Source organism: Aquarana catesbeiana, linkage group LG03, assembly GCF_042186555.1.
Source record: "Aquarana catesbeiana isolate 2022-GZ linkage group LG03, ASM4218655v1, whole genome shotgun sequence".
Classification (NCBI taxonomy): Eukaryota; Metazoa; Chordata; class Amphibia; order Anura; family Ranidae; genus Aquarana; species Aquarana catesbeiana.
This window is the reverse complement of record NC_133326.1, coordinates 243,291,743-243,314,366: the sequence shown is the minus strand read 5'-3', so window position 1 is coordinate 243,314,366 and position 22,624 is coordinate 243,291,743. Positions and strand designations below refer to the sequence as shown.

At 43.9% G+C, this 22,624-nt stretch overlaps 1 protein-coding gene across 16 annotated transcripts in view; it reads right to left on the bottom strand.

Moving 5' to 3' along the window:
- The window catches only part of NRCAM (neuronal cell adhesion molecule), a 320,212-nt gene that overhangs the window by 230,765 nt on the left and 66,823 nt on the right, over positions 1 to 22,624 (bottom strand). For 15 of the 16 annotated variants that reach the window (XM_073619920.1, XM_073619921.1, XM_073619922.1 and 12 more), the window contains exon 2: positions 12,357 to 12,440. The exons of the other annotated variant lie outside the window; for it this stretch is intronic. The gene's annotated coding sequence lies outside the window, so the exon portion shown is untranslated. The remainder of the gene's footprint in view (positions 1 to 12,356; positions 12,441 to 22,624) is intronic. 16 annotated transcript variants of the gene reach the window in all.

Below are 22,624 nucleotides of genomic sequence, written 5' to 3'. Positions count from 1 at the left end.
ATTGCAAAAGAGGAAGCAGAAAGGGTATGCACGGCCAAACTGTTGTGTATTTCGGAAAGGCACTGTCAGATACTAATATCCTATCTCCCTTGTAAACACAGGCTGGAAGCAATAATGAAAGCAAGTACATGCTGCAAAAAAAAGGAGGAACCAGTGCTGAAGCCAGGTTACAAGTCTGACAACACCCTTTCTCTTTCCAGTTTTGCTGAATGATCTCTCTCCCCAGAAGGAATGTGCTGGTCTCACCTAACCATTCACAACCTAACCTCCTCCTTCACTGCCATTGTAAAAAGCAAACAGGAAGAGGGCATAGATTACCAAAGACTCAAGCTGACATTCATCTTTGTAAAATGCAACAAATTAACCATGGACAGCCCTAGCAGCTTCCTGCTCTATTCTTTTTCTACCAGTGGTCACCAAACTGCAACCCACCAGCCATGTGCAGCCCTTTGCTTACCTTTATACAGGCCTTGGGGCACTATTTTTCCCACTGATCTGAGGCATTATTCTTTTCAATGACACCAATGATTCTTTCCACTGAAACATGATTCCTTCCCCTGAAACCAATGATGGGCCACTTTTCCTTCCCCTTACACCAACAGTAGGGCACTATTCCTCCCACTAATAGCAATGATGGGACACTATTCCTTCCACTGACAGCAGGCATGAGGACCTATTCCTTCCACTGGCACCAATGAAGGTGCACTATTCCTTTCACTGATACCAACAACTGGGACTATGCCATCCACCAATGCCAATGATGGAGCACTATTTCTTTTCCTACAAACACAGGCCCTATGTAGTTTTCTAAGCCTGAGGCATTATTGGATACCTCTGGTGCTATATTCTACACCACTGGGCCTTCCAGAGATGTATTTTAGATTTTTTTTTTACCACAAGGTCTACTTTTCATTTATATTTTTTTTTCTTGGTGGCCAGATACAGTACCTGTAATTATATGTCTATCAAGTAAATACCTAGGAGCACCCACATCCTCAGTAGCAACAAAGATGAAAACTCAAACCGATGGTATATTTCTCAAGGTTATCAAAAAGGTCATATTAGATCTGGGTGACCCTGAGCCTGGGATTTGATGTCTTCCAGACAATGGCCTGAACACCTAACAGACACCCACCCTACACATTTAGGTTTTCGGCGAACAACACAGCTATTACATTATATTAGAACCCTACCATTTGCAGACAAGTTCGTCTGACCTCTTACATGGTTTGTAAGGGAATGTGAACAACAAGGCCCTCTTAGATAGGTCTCCTTGATGTACAATCTTTGATTTCACCACCATTAAACTTTATTCCACTGTAAATAGCGAGGTAGAACCAAGATTTACACTTATCCCAATCATCTGAACAACAAGATAGAATAATTTATTATGTGCAGAAAACCTCAATATGTACACAATATCAGGAATCTAGCTTTAAATGGGTTGTAAAGGTTCAATTTTTATTTTCTAAATATGTTCCTTTAAGGTAGTGTACTGTTGGTTCACTTACCTTTTCCTTCGTTTTCCTTTGTAAATGCTTTTTTTCTGTGTGTGAATTTTCAACTTCCTGTTCCTCCTCTAGAAGCTTGCCCCCATCATCTGAGCCTGCAGGGAGACGCTGTCAGCGTTCACAGGCACGGGAGGCAGGGGAGCCGCGGGCGTGTCTAAGACGCTGTAGCTTTGCCTCCCATGCCATAGTATTGTAATCTGAATGACCATCTCAGCAGCACAGCCCCGTTTTTACTCTGTCCCCTTGCATAGTAACTAGTAAGTGTTGTTTCAGTCTATGGGTGTGCTGGGAAGGCAGGAATGGGCGTTGCTGCTGGGCGGTGTCTGTGCACCGAAGGCTGTAATAGAAATAAGAACAAGGCTCGTTCCTGTTCTCTCACATGTTGAAAAAGCGGCACTGCGCATGCGCGATGCCGCTAAGCATCAAGGAAATTGTAGTTCCTTTGATGACGTGACCTTGCTGCAGGGAGCGTGCTCTAAAAACTGGAAGCTGAGGAGATCATACACAGAAGAAAGGAGGAAGTGCAGAAAAAAGGCTATGTATATAACAGGTAAATCGAACATTTCGGCAGGAATAACAGCTATATTACTGATCTATGCAGCATATAGATCAAATATAGTTAAAAAAAATGTAGCTTTACAACCCCTTTAAACTTCTAACATGCTGGTGTAGAACGTCACAGGTCCTACACCAGATGTTCCTAACAACTGCAGAATAATGGTGGAGATGTGGAACTACACCTGGGATATCTAACATGTTTCTAGTCTTGTCGCATCTCTTAAAAATGTATGCACTTTGCACTACTGGATCATCCGCCATTCTACAAAGAGTTGAAGCCCAAATGGGTGGAAACAATCACATGCCCCTTCTACAGCTCATTGGATAGCTAAAGTAAACATACTCATAGTCAAGTATACGAATAGTCTTATTTCCTCCAACAGAGGCACAAGTGACAGATTATGGCAAACCTATTTTGCTGGATTGTTTTTATTCTACATGGTCACAATGAAGCTTTGACCCTATGTTATAAGACTATTAGTTGATTCTGAAGGGCGAGCTGTGGTCTAGAGAGGGGGCCAGGGTTTAGAAAACCACCACTCCCCCTCTTCTTCCTTACCCCCCAAACTGATTTCCCCCCACCCTTCAAATTATTTATTTCTTTTTTCTTGTTCTCTCTTTTTTCTCTGCTACTTACTCCTCTCCCTTCCCCAGATGTCCCTTCTTTAGTCCTCATTTCGTCCGTCATTGAAAAACTACTCACGTATTGGTAACTATAATCCATCCAACATTTTCTAGTTCCAGGCTAGTTTCTATATATATATGCCATTTACCAGATATATCCACACAACACCTCAGTTTGTCTTTAGCTCAGGACAGTACTGACTATTTTTGGTACTTATGTGTTTCTACTGTACCTGACACCTTTCCCTAACTCTTTGTTATTCAGCGATCTTCTGCCTGTGTCCATTGTGTGAGGTTTTTTGGTTAAATACATAAATGCAAACAAAAAATGTATTACTTTTGTGATTAATTTGCCATGCTGTTTTATTAACCTAATGCTGTTAGTATTGAGAATGAGAAAAGGGTAATTTATTTAATGATGAACAGTGGCTAAATTCTTACAGTGTTAAACTGAAAACAGATTACATCAAAGTAGCATAGAAATGAATTTTTTCTGCACATACTGCAGAATTTTACAATGAAAGTGACAGGAGAGCTCCCCCACACAGACACATGACACATAGCTTAAAGTGTATTTTCACTTTTACAGCCAAATTGCAATAGCACCTACCCTATATTTGCTACATTCACATAGTAAAACTTTAAAAAAATTAAAAGTTGCTGCCTAAATACAGAGTCTTGGAAAAGTATTCATACCCCTTAAAATGTTCCACATTTTGTCATGTTACAGCCAAAAACATACATGTATTTTATTGGAATTTTATTTTATTGGAATTTTATGTGATAGACCAACACAAGGTGGTACATAATTGTGAAGTGGAAGGAAAAAGATAAATGATTTTCAACATTGTTTACAAATAAATATGTGAAAAGTGTGGCGTGCATTTGTATTCAGCCCCCCTGCATCAATACTTTGTAGAACCACCTTTCGCTGCAATTACAGCTGCAAGTCTTTCTGGGGATGTCTCTACCAGCTTTGCACATCTAGAGAGTGAAATTTGTGTCCATTCTTCTTTGCAAAATAGCTCAAGCTCTGTCAGATTGGATGGAGAGCATCTGTGAACAGCAATTTTCAAGTCTTGCCACAGATTCTCAATTGGATTTAGGTCTGGACTTTGACTGGGCCATTCTAACAAATGAACATGCTTTGATCTAAACCATTCCATTGTAGCTCTGGCTGTATGTTTAGGGTTGTTGTCCTGCTGAAAGCTGACCCTCCACCCCAGTCTCAAGTATTTTGCAGACTCAGATTTTGTTCTAAGATTGCCCTGTATTTGGCTCCTTGCATCTTCCCATCAACTCTGACCAGCTTTCCTGTCCCTGCTGAAGAAAAGCATCCCCACAACATGATGGTGCCACAACCATGTTTCACGGCAGGGATGGTGTGTTCAGGGTGATGTGCAGTGTTAGTTTTCTGCCACACATAGCGTTTTCCTTTTAGGCCAAAAAGTTTAATTTTGGTTTCATCTGACCAGAGCACCTTCTTCTCCCACATGGCTACTTGCAAACTGCAAACAGGACTTCTTATGGCTTTCTTTAAACAATTGCTTTTTTTGCCACTCTTCCATCCAGATTTGTGGAGTGCACAACTAATAGTTGTCCTGTGGACAGATTCTTCCACCTGAGCTGTGGATCTCTGCAGCTCCTCCAGAGTTACCATGGGGCATTCTCTGATTAATGCTCTCCTTGCCCGGACTGCCAGTTTAGGTGGACAGCCATGTCTTGGTAGGTTTGCAGTTGTGCCATACGCTTTCCAGTTTCGGATGATGGATTGAACAGTGTGTTCCGTGAGATGTTCAAAGCTTCGGATATTTTTGTATAACTTAACCCTGCTTTAAACTTTATCTCTAACCTGTCTGGTGTGTTCCTTGGCCTTCATGATACTGTTTGTTCACTAAAGTTCTCTAACAAACTTCTAAAGGGCCTCACAGAACAGCTGTATTTATACTGAGATTAAATTACACACAGGTGGACTCTATTTACTAATTAGGTGACTTCTGAAGGTAATTGGTTCCAATAGATTTTAGTTAGGGGTATCAAAGTAAAGGGGGATAAAAACAAATGCACGTCACACAAAATTTTTGAAAACCATATTATTTTTTCAATGTTCTGTATTTACTTGCACTTTTCTCCAAAAACTAAAGTTTTCCTCTTGTATATTATGTTAAGGGGGCTGTGGAGTTATTGTTCATCATAAGTAACCTATCTGCACTGTGCTGCCAGACCTCGTTATCAATTACATTTGAACACCAACAAAGGGTTAAAAAAAGATTTACCATTATTTTTACCCATTCTGTATCTTATAGAACAAAGTACATGTAGTACTTTATCCCATGTTGCTCAGTTATTATAAATCTAGTTATGAAGTCTGACCTGACCCCCTCCCCTCCTGCTGTGGACATTCCACCAATAAATAGGAAGGAGAATGTGGATGTATAACTGCAGCTTGTCTTGACTCTGAGTATCTTCCATAGAAAAGCAACTGCAAAAGGAATGCACATGATGACACCCTGTCCAGTCTTCTGTATTCTTCTTGCAGTTGCTTGTCTGTGGAAGTGCTCACAGCTGAGACAAGCTGCAGTCAGGTCAGACTTAGAATTAGAAAGTTCTTAGCAACACCGGACAATGTACTACGTACAACAGTGACAGAACGATGAACAGTAACATAGAACAGTAAAAAAAATATTTAATGATAGATCTTCTTTGAAGATATAAGGGCTGCGACGCTGCACTGAATGTCATGAGGCGAAACTTAGCCTGTCCCCACTTTGTATGCACAGTCAATCTGTTCAGAGTAACTTAGGCCGGCCATACACAGTTCAAAATTCGAACCATTAATGGGCAGGCTGAATGTACAAAGTTGATCGATCACCACTAGCGACAATCACTGTCTTCTCCCAGCAGGGGCGGCTTCCCCCGCCCCTGCCCCCCCACCGGGAGCAGGCAATGACTTAACAGGAGGGATTCCCCTGTCAGCAGTGTCTGTGTTGATGGGGGAATCGTGTGAATTTCTTTCCTGTAACCCGTGGTTGCAGGAAAGAACTTTGCACTGTGTCTGGCGGGCCCTACAGTCTGCCTGCTCTAAAGAAACAAAAAACAGAAAGGTAAAATATTAAAATTATAAATTTGTAGGTATGCTGTGTGAATGGCAGCACATAACAAGCATATAGTAGGGTACAAAAAATTGGACCAGGTTTAGCCACAAACTGCAAGAAAAGTATTATATTCATAAATCTCAGCATCCTCTCTATAAAATGATAGGAAGTATGTCAAACTTTATGCCGATAAGACTGCTTTTACCCACATCATTTTTTTTTTTTTAAGATTCACTTTAAATTCCCATTGGTAATAAACATGAAAGCTTTAGAGCTAAAGTACACTTCACAAATCAATACATAGAAAGAATATTCATTATTTAAATAATAATAATAATTAAAAAAAAACATTTTACCATAGAAGTGATTGCAGTTACCAAATCCTGAAACAATGTTATTTCATTAAAAATAAGAATAGGAATATTTCAAATAATAAAAGGCAAGTATTTAAAAAAAGGCACTGAAAGTATGAAATTTCAGTGCTATATATTTTTATATAATATTGTGAAACTGATGAGAAGCACAGAGGCGGTAGAGTCACCATCAGAAACTAAATTAAAAGAGACAGAATGAAGCAAGCGCTCTCTTCAATGCCACCTATTTCCTATTAAATCAGCATGATGCATGGTGTGAAGACACCAGACTGATTTTAAATGACATCTTCCGTTTGTCTGAGTTCCGATAATGGATGCACAATGTAGCAGACTGGCGTGGAACATATGAATCTCAAGGCATACAGTAGCAATTAATTGTGTAATTTAACCATTCATTTTGCCATTTTACAAAGAACGAATTGTCCTACGAATATGTCTGAGTCCTGAGTAAAAATGTTACAGCAAACAGCACAATAGGGTACAGAAAAACATCGTAGCTGGTTATATACCACTTGACACCCACGGGAAATCATTTTGTCTGTGTCATGTATTAATTTGGATATTAACAATGCTAATAAGAATTGCATGAATAAAACAGAAATGCAAGCACAAAAAAAATTCAAGAAAAATATTAATTTTAAAGTGAAGCTGCTAGGATAGCTGCCATTGTTGACTTATTTTTTAAGGTGCATGCTCCAGTACTGTTATCAGTATCCTTCCTAACCACTTGCTGACTAGCAGTTTATTTTTTACTGGTAGCTAGTGGCTCTATTGTTCCCCCATAACATACCCATACGCCGGGGGGGGGGGGGAATCTCTGGCTTTGCAGGAGCGTGCGCCCTCCTTGGTTTGACGCAGCACAAGTTTGTCATCAGGCTCACAGCCAATGATATTGGCTGTGAACCTGCTAATGGCTGTGGCCAACCACAGCACAGAGATCAGTGTGTAAGTAAACCCACTACTTACAACTGGCTGGTTCTGATCCCTGATCTCACTTACCGTTCACAGCTGAGATCAGGAAGAAAAGCCAGCACACATACCACTTATTAGGCACACAGTTAACCCCTTGATTGCTCTTCTGTTCACCCCTGTCACCCAGCCAGTGTCATTAGTACAGTAATAGTGTACAGTATTATCACTGATCACTGTATTAATGTCACTAGTGACATCAGTGTCAGTTAGAGTCAATTAAAGTGGTTGTATACCCCGCTTGCACATATTTACCTACCGGTAAGCCTATAATAAGGCTTACTGGTAGGTAAAATGAATATCTCCTAAACCTGTACGGTTTAGGCGATATTCACCTTGCATGCAGCCACTGAGGTCAGCAGCGCATGCTCTCTGAAGGCCCGGCGGATGCTGCTGGACTTTGTCACTTTTTCCCCCAGGGCATAGCACCGCTTTTAATGTCCCCCCCAGCCAGTGTCAGTTAACATCAGTCCCTGATTGCCCGCCACACTATCACAGTCACACTATAAGTAGCTGCCATTACTAGTACAGTTTCTGTCTGGGTCAGTATCCTGGCACAGTCAGAAGTATACTAGTGTCCCCAAAAACACAGTGTTAGCAGGATCTACCCCGTTCACTGTCAGCACTTGCATTCAGTTCCCTCAACAAGTGCAGTGTCAGTACCACTGCCACCTGATACATTGTCCTCAAAACCGCAGTATTAGTAAGATCAGGCCTTATCTCTGCTAGCACTAGCAGTTCATTTTATTTATATAATGCAAGCCTGTCCCTGATTGCTAGCCAGGAGCTCTTTTTCCCATAATCTGCACTAGTCCCTGTACAGTTAGTGCCCAAAATGTCCAAAAAAAGGTACACTAGTGAGGAGCGTACAGGATTCTGAGCATGACAGATGAGAGCAAATGGGAAGCCTCACTTTGAGCATCAGGCTCAGAATAAGAACCTGTAAAAAGCAGTGGCACCTTGACAGCTAGCTTGAACGATGGTGAAGAGGTCCCTGCTAAAATCAGGCGTGCCCAAGCCCATGTTGCTGAAGTGCTAAAAACACACGTTTATGCTTAGATGCAGTAGGATGCAAATACTAGCTGAACTAAAAAAAAAAGAACATTACATGTATGCCCAACATGTGGCAGAAACTACAAATGCCACACACGTAATGTTTTTAGAACCCTTAAGGCTTCATGTACACGGGCCCAAAATCCAATGAGCACCTTCAGGCCTACAATAGGCGTAACTTTCACATTTGATTTCCTGACTACCTATCACAGTTTCAGACGCTCTAAAATGCCAGGATAGTACAAACACCGCACAAATTAACCTTAACCACCACTCTATGGTGTTTGCTAAGAGACATAGCAAATATATTGCATTTCATTTGTTGCCACAAGTTTTTTGGAAAAATAAAAAAGAAATAAAAATGTATTTCTTATTTGCTTTTTTCATATTTGAAAATCTTGTGACAAAAAATTAGATCTACAAAATACTTACCATGCCTCTTATCAAATACCTTGGAGTGTCTACTTTCCAAAAAGTGATTATTGGGGGGGGGGGGGGTAATGCCACGTATACCCATGACATGTGAGAAATATCTCAGTAAAGTGTCAACTTTATGTAAAATAATTTTTTTTTTTTTTCAAAAAACTTGTGGCAAAAAAATAACATCTTCTGAAGACTCAACATGCCTCTCAACAAATACCCTGGAATGTATACTTTCCAAAAAGGTGTAATTTGGGGGGGGGGGGGGGGTGTTTGTACTATCCTGGCAGTCCAGGGCCTCCAAATTTAGCAATTTTTTAAAGTCACACGGTATTTGCACATCGATTTTTCAAATGCAATTTTTTGGGAAAAATACTTTAATTTTAATGCACAAAAACACAATATGATACTCAACTGTTTGTTAACATCTAAAAGATGTTGTTACGCTGAGTAAATTGAGTAAATTGCCCACGCCTGTGGTGCTTTAAAAGCCTTTACAGGTTACCACTTTAGATTTACAGAGAAGGTCCAGTGCTAGAATTACTACCCATGATCTGCACTGTTGCTTTAAAAAAAAATTGAATCACTTTCATCGCTGTCACAAGGAATGTAAACATCCTTGGGACAGCAATTGGCATGTGATAGGTACTCTTTATGGAGAGATCTGGGGTCTATAGGACCCAAATCCCTCCTCTGTACTTAAAAGCATTCAAAACACCAAGATCAGTGTTTTCTAATGCTTTTGATTTCTTTTAAATGGCGCCATTGACATCTGCATAAACCAGAAGTGATGACAGGTCATCACTTCCGAGTTAACATAGTGGAGAACAGATCAAAGCCTAACCTGGCTTTGTTTGGCTTTTCAACCAAATGGTGGACAGGCCAGCTGGTCGCTCGGGTCTCCTGTTGAGACAGGAGAGCCCAAGCAAGCTGCTGAAGGCTTGTAAAAGCAGTCCAGCGGCTAGTTAGCCACTAGGATTGCTTTCACAAGTGTAGAACTACCACCGTAGGGGGTTGCAAAAGTCATGGTTTGCCACTGCTGTACAGTTTGTTTGCTGCATGCTTGTTTTTGTTGTTTTATTAGGGGAAGAGAACTTGGATGGGGTAGGGATTATTGGATGCCCAAATTAACAGCAACAAGAAATCCAGGGACAACTTCCTCCCTATTTATAGCTTCCATTTCTTCCTCCTGCACAAATCTTACTCCTTTGCACAGCTCTGCTGGGTTCACTCCTAACACTCTTTTTGTTAGCTTAGCAACAGCCCATTACAGGCTAAGAACTCTCAGTCCCTTTGGAAAAGTAGCACATGTGGAGTGAACTGTACACTGCAACTCCTGCTTCCCTGTAGACACTTATCCCAGCTGCACTTCTGCAGAAAATGCTAGCTCACCTGGCTATCACCAGCCTATGTGTCTGCTTATTCTTCCCAGTCCTCCTGACTGACACTCTGCACTAGTCCTGCCCGACTGGTGCACTGGAAACTTCCCAGGTCAAGGTTGGATGAAGACTTAAGCACACTGCTGTCTTTAGGAGAGACCTGCTACAGCTGTGGCAGTCCTAGGATCCCTGGGAGTCTTCTGTCTATTGAAGGGTCCCCTCACCCCCCCCCCCCAGTCCATGGTGTGCAGGCAGTGAGGAGATGATGTGCTTTAACCTTTAGCAACCAATCAGTGAGCAGTAATAATGTGCAGTATTCTCTAGCAACCAATCAACAAGCAGATGTCATGTACTGTAACCTCTAGCATATAATCAGTGAGACATAATGTGTGCTGTAACCTCAAGCAGCCAGTCAGTGAGCAGTAATGATACACTGTAACCTCTGGCAACCAATCGCAATCGCTGCCTGATCTGATTCAGTAAACTGATTTTGAGTCTAGCTGCTATTTATTGTATGTCTCAGAGCAGGTGGAGAGCGAAATTGCATGGAAGTGGGGGGGCAGGAAAATGTTTGCCCAGGGTTCAATCAGTATTAAATATGGCCCTGCATGGCTCAGCCAATATTTGAGGGCTCCTTGGTTGCCTGCCAGGCCCACTTTCCCGGCCAAGGACCTCCAAATATGCAGAACAGCCCCTAGTCACCTCCACCCACTTGTATCTAGAATGTTCTATAACTTTCCAGATTGGGGGGGGGGGGGGCACCAGAGGGCTGTCCGAGTCATCCACCCTAACCTCTAATAACCCTGACCTAGATTTAGTGACTCAGGTTTATCCCTGGGCCAGACTACGGTTTGCCTGTACTACCCCTAGTAGCACATTAGAGGGTGTTACACATTATCCCTGGGCCAGACTATGGTTTGCCTGTACTACCGCTAGTAGCACATTAGAGGGTGTTACACAAGAGAGCTGACCAGCAGTATAAAACGGTAGCAGCTGCAGGCATCATCAGCGGGTATAACGGCAGGTATAACCTCCCTAAGTCCAGCGACGTACGGGCATGTTGCTGATCCATACAGCGCTGAATAGCGTAAAATGGTCTGGTCAGGAAGGTAAAACCTTAAGCCCACTTTTCCTGCTGTTACATGCGTTACTTAGGTGGCAAGAAGTATATTCCAGTATCTCAGGATGGCAAGAATCATATATTCTGGGAACACCGACAGAAAAGTGACATAAATGTGTAAGTTGGGTATTACCATCTTTGCTGACTTTTATATACAAACAGTGGAGCTGTACAGCACAGAAAAGTGGCAAGGTGGTGCTGTCCTGTCTACTGGCCCATGTGACAGTCTGTGGAATCAGGTTTACAATAGGGTAAATAAAGGCCTGTACACACGAAAATCGGAGGTAAAATTTTGCCCCCCGAAACAATCTGTCTCTTTTTGGATCATTACTATGGTGCTTTCGACAGTCGATTCTGATTTTTCATCCCACAAATGCTGGATGTACAGACTATAAAATTTTTGTCGTACATGAACTTAACGTCTGATTTTCGTTTAATTAGTATGGTTTTCATCCGGGAAAAAAAAACGTAAGAGCAAGACTACGCATGCTCAGAAACAACAGAATACATACAAAACTATTCAACACATTACGTCACTTCTGAACTTGTATTCTGTTATACGAGAATTTTCGTATGGTGAGTAACTTCTTCACTTTCGACATAAGACTAGCATGCAACAAAAAACAGACGGTCGTCCGAAAATCTGTTTGTGTTAACGAGGCTTTAAAGTCAGATGATGGGTATCTTTAGCACAAATGCATTTTTTTGTGGATAACATTAGGGCTCCATTCACACCTGCAGGTTCCAGAAATGTGTGCAAAATGCACCTCGCGCTTAAAATGCCATTATTTCTTAATGACACCCCAAAAACGGCTAGCAGATGCAGTACAAAAACATGTGAGGCTCAACAACCAAAAAAGTTGCAGGAGCTACTTTGGTGCATTTGTCGAGTGTAGAGAAGCCCGCCCTATGCAGTCGTACAACAAATGCACAAAAAAATGCATAAGCACATCACCAAGTCATTAATGGGGCCTAACATTTCACTAAAGCATTTCTCTTGATGTAGCATTATTAAAAACAATCAATCACACATTTAGAAATACTATAAGGATTCCTAATCTAAACATTATGTCAACTTTTTACATTATCAAATCATGTTAGCCGCATAAAGTAAAGTTTTTCTTCCACCTGTCAGCACAGTGATGTGCGGTCACATGACAGATGTAAGGACACCTGTGTAAATTGACACTGTGGGAGATTCTAGTGGGTCCTTTTGTATAAAACAAGCAATTATCTAGGTTTAAATCACTCACCTCAAATGTTTGCTGCTTTTAAACAATCTAATTATTTCTAGCAGTATTTCCCATGCTTTAAGGTAACACAGTGCACTCAGATACCTAGAAACAGAAATGAAAGGAAGCCATTAGAAAAGGATCCATAATCAAATAAGTTTCCTTAGAACACACACACAAAAGTACACAACCCTAATTAATCAAGGCCAGCTGGAGAAGGTATTGGGCAAATACTAGAGAAGTCTACACTGGACAAAACCTGTGAGTGATGGAATACTAAACCGATTATTCTTACAGTGCTTTAGGCTGCTCATAGATACAGCAAATTCCTAGTAATTTCAAAGCAGCTTCCAGTGACAAAAAAAAAAAAAAATCAAAATGGGTCAAGGCAACCTACCACCAAAATTTTTTTGTGCCTTCCATAGAATCTATTTAGCCATTTGATCAATTGAGCTGGCTGAAAATGGAAGGAATTGCCAGACAAACCATGTGTGTGGCCAACATTAGAGTTAGGATTAGTTTACACTTGCTTCAAAACAAGGCTTCGGACAGGCTTTGTTAAAGCTCTCTGAACGCCAGTCAAAGCTCCTGTCACTAAATAAAATGGTTAGCTTACAGACCTGTTTACACCTTGCGTTTGCTTGATGCTTTGATGAGGCTTCAATGAGGCTTTGGTGGAGCTTCGATGGGGCTTCGATGAGCCTTTGGTGGAGCTTTCGTGAGGCTTCGAGCGAGCTTTGCCATAGACTTCTATGGAGGCTTTGAAGACGCTCTGAAGCACCACTAAAGCTACATGGGGTATAATTTTTGAAGCGAACCTGAAGCACAAGCAAGGTGTAAACAGGACTGAAAGCTAACCATTTTATTTAGTGACAGGAGCTTTTACTAGCGTTCAGAGAGCTTTAACAAAGCTTGTCTGAAGCTTTGTTTTGAAGCAAGTGTAAACTAGCTGTTAATGTGTGTCGAAGCTGAAGCAAGTGTAAATGAACCCTTAGGGTTGCATTTGGCTGCTTCTGAGCAATGTTAACAATGAAGCTATTGAAGTGATTGTAAACTCTCTTGTTTTATTTTATTTTTTTAAACAAACAGGTTTATACATACCTGCTCTGTACAATGGAATCATACAGAGTAGCCCCAATCTTCCTCTTCTGGGGTCCCACGCCAGTGCTCTTGGCTGCTCCTCTTCTTGGTGTACCACCATAGGAAGTCGCTTCCTATTGTGGCATACTTGCAGGATTGTCTATAGACACAGACAGTGCGGCTCAGGCTCAGCCCCCCCCCCCCCCACTCTCCCTGTTACATGATTTGACTGACAGCAGCAGAAGCCCATGGCTCCCTCTGCTCTCTGCCAAGCCTGTGAGCGTGGGGAGAAAAGAGAAGAATTGCAGACGGGCACAGAGGTGGATCAAGTAAGGGCTCAGGTATGTATAAGGAGTGGGGCTTACTGCAACCTAAATAGAAGTCGACCGATATGGGTTTTTCTCTGGCCGATGCCGATATTTAGAAATCGCGGTGGCCGATTCCGATATGTGATGCCGATTTTTTTTGGGCCGATATATTTGGCCGATTTTTTTTTTTTTTTTTTCCCTTCATCTCATAAAATCTAACAGTTAGACCCCTTTCACACTGGGGCGTTTTTCAGGCGCTTTTGGGCTAAAAAGAGCGCCTGTAAAGTGCCTGTAAAATGGCTCCCCTGCAGTCTCAGTGTGATATCCCGAGTGCTTTCACACTGAGGCGATGCGCTGGCAGGATGTAAACAAAAGTCCTGCAAACGGCATCTTTGGAGCGGTGTATACCACCACTCCTGCCCATTGAAATGAATGCGCACCGCTGCCGAAGCGCCTGCAAAGCGTTTTGGCAGCGGCGCTTCAGGGGCGCATTTAACCCCTTCCTCAGCCGCTAGCTGGGTTATAAGCGCCCCGCTAGCAGCCGAATAGCGCCGCTAAAATGACGGTAAAGCGCCACTAAAACTAGCAGCGTTTTACCATCAACGCATGCCCGCTCCAGTGTGAAAGCAACCTTAAGTGATACAGAAAATTTTTTACATTTAAACATTAAACAAAACAAACCTCCAATCAGTTCACTTGTATGTAGAATTTAGAAAAAAAAAAAAAAAAAAAAAACTATCTTAAATATTAAATACACAAAAACAGGTAATCAAAACTTTTGGACGAAAAAAAAATGGGCTAACTTTACTGCTTAGTTTTTTTTTTTTAATTCATTACTGTATTTTTTTTTTTTTAAATTGCGTTTGAAAGACCGCTGCGCAAATACCGCGTGACATAAAATATTGCAACAACCGCTATTTTATTCCCTAGGGTCTCTGCTAAAAAAAATATATATAATGTTTGGGGGTTCTAAGTGATTTTCTAGCAGAAAATACAGGATTTTTACCTGTAAGCAACAAGTGTCAGAAAAGATTTAGTCTTTAAATGGTTAAACTGAGAATTCCTACACGGAGTTCAGTCTATTGATAAAAAAAGAACTTGAAGAGATACAATGTATCTTCTTATCAGACTTGGCAGGCTGCCCAGAGGAGGAGAGAAGATAACTTTCAGGCAACTTGCATTGACTCTATTACAGAAGTCATTTGCAAGTCACGGCTGAAGTTACAATTGGCCTTTTTTATCAGCACAATCGGCCGATGCCGATTAAGTAAAAAAACGCCAAATATCGGCCGATATATCGGCCGGCCGATATATCGGTCGACCTCTAAACCTAAATATTTTTTACCTTACTGCAAAGAATGCATTACGGTAAAAAAAAGTTTAGGCTTTAGAACCACTTTTATTTAATTGATCACAGTTTACCAATCTTTAAATGTGGTTGCATTAACTTTCTTTTTTAGAATTTATTTTCACCAGATGATGCCGCTGGTAACACACATACAGTATTAGAGTGTCTCCACTCACAAATGCACTAACAAATCTAGACGGACTTGACTAACAAATTAAAGCCAATCTCCAGGTAACACTTTTTAAGCAGTTACAGTAGCAGTTTTTTTCCCCCCATTTGCGATAAAGGTTTTACATAAGTGAATAAAAGCTCACTAATATAAGCACTCCTGTCAGTGTTAAATGGTTTGTCTCAACTGTATAACTGTCACTTTTGCTGGCCAGCTTGGTCTGTTAAAGCAGAACTAATCTCTCTTCTCCTTTACAGTCAAGGAAGCTGTCATCTTTGTCTCTGTTTGATCTGCAGTTGCCATGGTGCTGCACATGTGATCAGTTATGACACCAATCATGCGATGGCTTGACAGATAAGTTGAGAGCTAAAAAAAAACACAATGCTAACCGGGACAGTTATCATTAATAGCATGCTTTGAGCCTAGGTTCACATTGGTGCCATTTGGCATGTGATTTGACATGTCAAATTGCATGCCAAATCTGCAGCTATTGCCAGGAAAGGCACCATCCGAATAGGTGCTACGCCGACTTTGCGGCACCGCTCTGATTCCCAAAAGTAGTTCCTGTACTATTTTTGGCGACTTCGGGAACCCGCACAGATGTCTCTGAAATCACTCCCGAAGTCAGACTGACATGCGGGTAACTTGCTGTCAGTGTGAATCTAGGCTGAATGTGTCTGTTTTTAGAACAGTTAAATCAGTGGGTTTAATTCTGCTTTAAAATGAAGATGACAAATAGTAGACTTACTGGCCAGCTCACCAGGTGAAAATAAAGGGAAAAAGCCTAAAAAAAGAAAATGAATTTAGCTACCACATCTAATGCCACGTAGACACACGACCGGACTTTCTGTCAGAGTAGACTCTGACAGTCTTTCCGACGGAGTTCCGCTGAAACGGACTTGCCTACACACATATACATCACACCAAAGTCTGTTCGTTTAGAACGCGATGACGTACGACGGGACTAGAAAAAGGAAGTTCAATAGCCAGTAGCCAATAGCTGCCCTTGCGTCGTTTTTGGTCCGTCGGACTAGCATACAGACGATCGGTTTTCCCGATAGAAATTGGGTCCGTCGGAAAGATTTGAAACATGTTCTATTTCTAGGTCCGTCAGAATTTTAGAAAGAAAAAGTCCAATGAAGCCCACACACGATCGGAATGTCCGACGGAATTCCGTTGAACCTTTTCTGCCGGAAAGTCCGGTCGTGTGTACGCGGCATAAGAATTTGTAAGCTGCATTATAGTACATTTTTGTTTTCAGGTTTAAAACCGCTTTAATTAATTGCCTCAGTCTCTCCATCAAAAAAGTTCAATGCTACTGCCCTACCCCATGGCACTATATGAAATATTAGCCCATCCAAAACAGATATTTTAATACTGGTCCCTTACAGAAGACTTCAACAATGAGATCTTCCTGGCAAATGTTCCGATTCTGCTCTCCAGTGTGGCATCTCCGATCTCTGACTCCAGCAGAAATTGCATTCATCTCACTGCATTATGAGTTGTGCACAACATAGGTGATAGATGCAAATATTATACCACTATACCCAAGCCAGCAATCAGTGGCATCTCATTAAAATTAGGGCGAAAAAAAAAATCAGCAAGTGACATTACTTACCTTAGTGAGATGTGCCCCTTGTGCTGTTGTGTCCTCCTTTAGCAGAAATCTTCTGCCTCTAAACCCCCCTACCTCCACCACCATTACCTTCTGGTGCAGTGGGGGTTAATAGAGCTAAGGGAACTTTGGCGGGTACTCATGGGTATTCCTCAAGAGTGCCTGGCTATGCCCATCTTTTTCGCCCATCTCCTCCATTCAAAAAAGCTGATACTACAGCTTCTGTGAATAGAACACAATCTATGGATCTACAATCTATAATGGAGGGTGAATGTTTGATGTTTCTGTCCCATCCATTCATAGATCATGTTTCATTCAGCTCTAGTACTGGCTTCTATTAATGGAGGAGATGGGCAGAAAGGGTGGGTATAATCAAGAACAGTGGCAGGGAGGAGGAGGACACTGCAGCACAAGAGACATCTTCCTGAGACATCTTCCTGGTTCACCTGGAGTGTTTTGACATGCGATTTGACATGTCAAATCGCATCTCAAATCGGCGGCAATTGCCGTAAATGGCACCGTCCTAATCGGTGCGACGCTGCACCGATTTCAAAAAGTTGTTTCTGTACTACCTTTTGTGATTTCAGGCTGCGATTTACATTGATATCTATGCAGAAACCTGCCCAGATTTCTCTGAAATCGTGGCCGAAATCGGGACTGACACGCGGGAGTGAAATCAAGTTCATTTATTCCTGCAGCTCAGTGTGAACCTGGGCTGAAGGTCAGTAATGTTTCTTGTGCTTATTTTTATTAATTCATTTTTTTAAAGTAAATTTAGGCTTTAAAATATCAGCTTTAGGTGGAGTGTCTCATAAATAGCATAGTGCAAACAATGGAGTAACGCAAGAGTAACTATTCCATTGGTCTATGTGCACCGCTCTGCTAGAGGCTTTGGGTGTTGATACATGTTTTAATAATCAAACCTGAAGAATAATGAACATTAAAAGGACAAGTACAGCCAAAGCTCATTTGGATGTACTTCTCCTGTGGATCACAGGAGTGCAGTTCATCTTTCACTCCTGTGACCCATTTTCAACAGACAGCAGGCTCAAGTCCGCTGTCTGCTGAGGTCACAGGGCTGGTTCTGGCTTGGGCAAGATCGTGACAATGAAGTTGGGATCTGCCCATATGCCTGGACGGGCGACCGGCTCAGCCTCTCAGAGAGCCGTTGAGAGCCTGAGCCGGCCGCTCTCGCCCAATCCACAGCCCAGCACTCCGGTGCCTCTCAGAGAGCTGGTGGCTGGCAGTCAGTAGCTCTCTGCTCAGGGAGTTATGAGAACCGAGTGATCGGTGGTGTTTAATCACTCGGTTCTCGGTGTTAGAGCCAGCGGGGGAGAGATACAGCATCGAACAAATGCTGCATCCCGCTAGGTAAGGATGATTTAAAAAAAATGGATTCCCATGTTTCTTTTTTAAGTAAATATAGTAAAAAAAGGAAGCTGGTTTAAACATGATACAAAAAAGAATAGCAACAGTAACAATTGCACAATTAGGTCAGAGGATGATTTTCTGCTACACTGCAAGCTTTAAGCATATGGAAACTGCAAACAATTGCATGTTTATTATTAGAGTAAAACAGATAAAACAGATAAAATTAGATATCTGGAGTATCTCTGTAAAATCAAAAAATCCAATCTTCTATTGTGTTCATTATAATATATAGCAGTTCAGCATTGTTAGCCAGCAAGAGTGAGCTGACACTAAAGCTGGTCATACACTGTCTGCATTTCAGCCGAAATTCACTTACTCTCCCATCCGACACCCTTTGATCGAAAAAACTGAAGGAGCTGTTACGAAAATCCTTGCCCAAACAGCGGCTTTATCCAGTTAGATGCAGTCACAGTTCAGGTATTCTGAGAGCTAGTCTAACTGCTAGGCTCTGAAGAAGAAGGTATCCCTTCGAAACGAGTCAGCCGGCAGTGGCCCTTGATATCTCCTGTATGCCATCTGGAGTCTGTCAGTCAACTAATTGTCGTCATCTGGAGATCGTTTGTATTTGCAAACTTTTTTCCACATGTTTATGAGTAGTATTTTTATCTTATTTTTAATAAAAAAGCAGTTTAACCGCTTGCCACCCGACATATGACGGCCAGGAGGCGCAGCTCTCGTTCTGGGCGGGCGTCATATGACGTCCATGCATTTAAACAGGGAATGCGTGTGATCGTTTGTGCGCATCCCTGTTCCTTCAGGGGTGGCGTGTCACGGAGACACCGCTCACCACCGAGGGGGTTGAACAGCCATTGGGCATGGCTGTTTACCACGTAATCGGCCGTGATAAAGTCACGGGCAATCACAAATGGCACCGCCCCACTATGCACAGCACATGCACGCGATTGCGCTGTTCGCGCACGTCGGTGGCAGCCTGTTACCGAGAATACTGCTCGTCATTGACGCTGGTAAACAGCCATTGGCAGGTGGCTGTTTACCAAGTGATCCTTTCACAGCTGATCACTAAATGTAAATACAGAGCGGTAACGAGATGTTACCGGCTCTTCCCTCCTCACACACCGATCGTGTGTGAGAAGGAGATTGTGGTAACATTTCGTTACCGCTTACAGCGTACACCAACACACACTGATTCCCCCCCCAATAAAGAGAACCTGTCACCACCCATCAAAGTACCTGTCACAGTCCATATGAGTACCTGTCACAGTTCATCTGAGTACTCGAGTACCTGTCACAGTCCATCAGAGTACCCGAGTACCTGTCATAGTCCACCAGAGTACCCGAGTACCTGTCACAGTCCATCAGAGTACCCGAGTACCTGTCATAGTCCACCAGAGTACCCGAGTACCTGTCACAGTCCACCAGAGTACCTGAGTACCTGTCACAGTCCACCAGATTACCCGAGTACCTGTCACAGTCCACCAGATTACCCGAGTACCTGTCACAGTCCACCAGAGTACCCGAGTACCTGTCACAGTCCACCAGAGTACCCGAGTACCTGTCACAGTCCATCAGAGTACCCGAGTACCTGTCACAGTCCATCTGAGTACCCGAGTACCTGTCACAGTTCATCTAAATACCCGAGTACCTGAGTACCTGTCACAGTCCATATGAGTACCTAAGTACCGGTCACAGTCCATATGAGTACCAGAGTACCTGAGTACCTGTCACAGTCCATATGAGTACCAGAGTACTTGTCACAGTCCATATGAGTACCTGTCACAGTCCATATGAGTACCCGAGTAGCTGAGTACCTGTCACAGTCCATATGAGTACCTGTCACAGTTCATATGAGTACCTAGTACCTGAGTACCTGTCACTGCCCTTCAGAGTATCTGAATACCAGTCACCAGCCCATCAGAGTACCCGAGTATCTGTCACCAGCCCATCAGAGTACCCGAGTACCTGTCTGCAGCTAATCAAGTTACCCGAGTACCTGTCTCCAGCCCATCAGAGTACCCGAGTACCTATCTGCAGCCCATCAGAGTACCCGAGTACCTATTTATTTTTAATATGACAATTTTGTAAAAAAAAAAAACAAACAAAAAAAAAAATCTCATTTTGCAAAGAATTGTGGGAAAAAATACAACTTCAAAAAACTCACCATGCTACTTACTTACTTTCCTGACTTGTTATGCCGCGTACACACGGTCGGACTTTCCGGCATACTTGGTCCGGCGGACCAGAGTGTGCCGGACAATCCGCCCGTGTGTGGGCGGCGGCGGACTTTTCCGGCGGACTTCTTCCCAAAAGCCCGCCGGACCTAGATTTTAAACATGTTTTAAATCTTTCCGTCGGACTCAGTTTCGGGCGGAAAGTCCGCTCGTGTGTGTGCTGGTCCGACGGAAAGCCCGCTCGTGTGTAGGCTGGTCCGACAGACCAAATACGACACGAGGGGATGGTATTGCATCTCGCGCTCGCTGCAATAGGAAAAACAAATCTTCCTATTGCGGCGAGCGCGGGGCATACCAGGCCCTTAGGTCTGGTATGGATTATAAAGGGGAACCCCGCTACGCCGAAAAAACGGCGTGGGGCCCCCCCTAAAATCCATACCAGACCCCGATCCGAGCACGCAGCCTGGCCGGTCAGGAAAGGGGGTGGGGACGAGCGAGCGCCCCCCCCCCCCTCCTGAACCGTACCAGGCCGCATGCCCTCAACATGGGGGGTGGGTGCTTTGGGGGAGGGGGGCGCCCTGCGCCCCCCCCCCCCAAAGCACCTTGTCCCCATGTTGATGAGGACAAGGGCCTCTTCCCGACAACCCTGGCCGTTGGTTGTCGGGGTCTGCGGGCGGGGGCTTATCGGAATCTGGGAGCCCCCTTTAATAAGGGGGCCCCCAGATCCCGGCCCCCCACCCTATGTAAATGAGTATGGGGTACATGGTACCCCTACCCATTTACCTAGGAAAAAAGTGTAAGTAATAAAACACACTACACAGGTTTTTAAAATATTTTATTAAACAGCTCCGGGGGGGGGGAATCTTCCTCCGGCTTCGGGGGTCTTCTTCCGGCTTCGGGGGTCCCTCCGCTTCATCTTCTCCCGGCGTCCGGTTGGTTCTTCTCCGCTCTCCGGCCTCTTCTCCCGGTGTCGCAGGTCTTCGGCCGGCCCCTCCGCTCTCTTCATGTAGCTCTATTGCGAGCGGAGGTCCGGACTTCTGGGCTTCTTGGCTTCTTGGCTTCTTGGCTTCTTGGCTTCTCTTCTCTTCTCTTCCCCCAGATGTTGACACGACGCTCTCTCCGGCTGGACTGGTCTCTGAGGGCTGCGTTGTGACTTATATAGGCGGAGACCCCGCCCCCATATGATGTCACAGTCCCTGGGCATGCTGGGATTGTGACGTTTTAGGGGGCGTGGTCGACCACGCCCCCTAAAACGTCACAGTCCCAGCATGCCCAAGGACTGTGACATCATATGGGGGCGGGGTCTCCGCCTATATAAGTCACAACGCAGCCCTCAGAGACCAGTCCAGCCGGAGAGAGCGTCGTGTCAACATCTGGGGGAAGAGAAGAGAAGAGAAGCCAAGAAGCCAAGAAGCCCAGAAGTCCGGACCTCCGCTCGCAATAGAGCTACATGAAGAGAGCGGAGGGGCCGGCCGAAGACCTGCGACACCGGGAGAAGAGGCCGGAGAGCGGAGAAGAACCAACCGGACGCCGGGAGAAGATGAAGCGGAGGGACCCCCGAAGCCGGAAGAAGACCCCCGAAGCCGGAGGAAGATCCCCCCCCCGGAGCTGTTTAATAAAATATTTTAAAAACCTGTGTAGTGTGTTTTATTACTTACACTTTTTTCCTAGGTAAATGGGTAGGGGTACCATGTACCCCATACTCATTTACATAGGGTGGGGGGCCGGGATCTGGGGGCCCCCTTATTAAAGGGGGCTCCCAGATTCCGATAAGCCCCCGCCCGCAGACCCCGACAACCAACGGCCAGGGTTGTCGGGAAGAGGCCCTTGTCCTCATCAACATGGGGACAAGGTGCTTTGGGGGGGGGGCGCAGGGCGCCCCCCTCCCCCAAAGCACCCACCCCCCATGTTGAGGGCATGCGGCCTGGTACGGTTCAGGAGGGGGGGGGCGCTCGCTCGTCCCCACCCCCTTTCCTGACCGGCTAGGCTGCGTGCTCGGATCGGGGTCTGGTATGGATTTTAGGGGGGGCCCCACGCCGTTTTTTCGGCGTAGCGGGGTTCCCCTTTATAATCCATACCAGACCTAAGGGCCTGGTATGCCCCGCGACGGGGCTAGCAAGGTGTCAATCTCGCCGATAAAAGCGGCAAGATTGACATCCTTTTCTAGTCCCGTCGCACCTGAGTCACGTTCAAAATGAACGGACTTGTC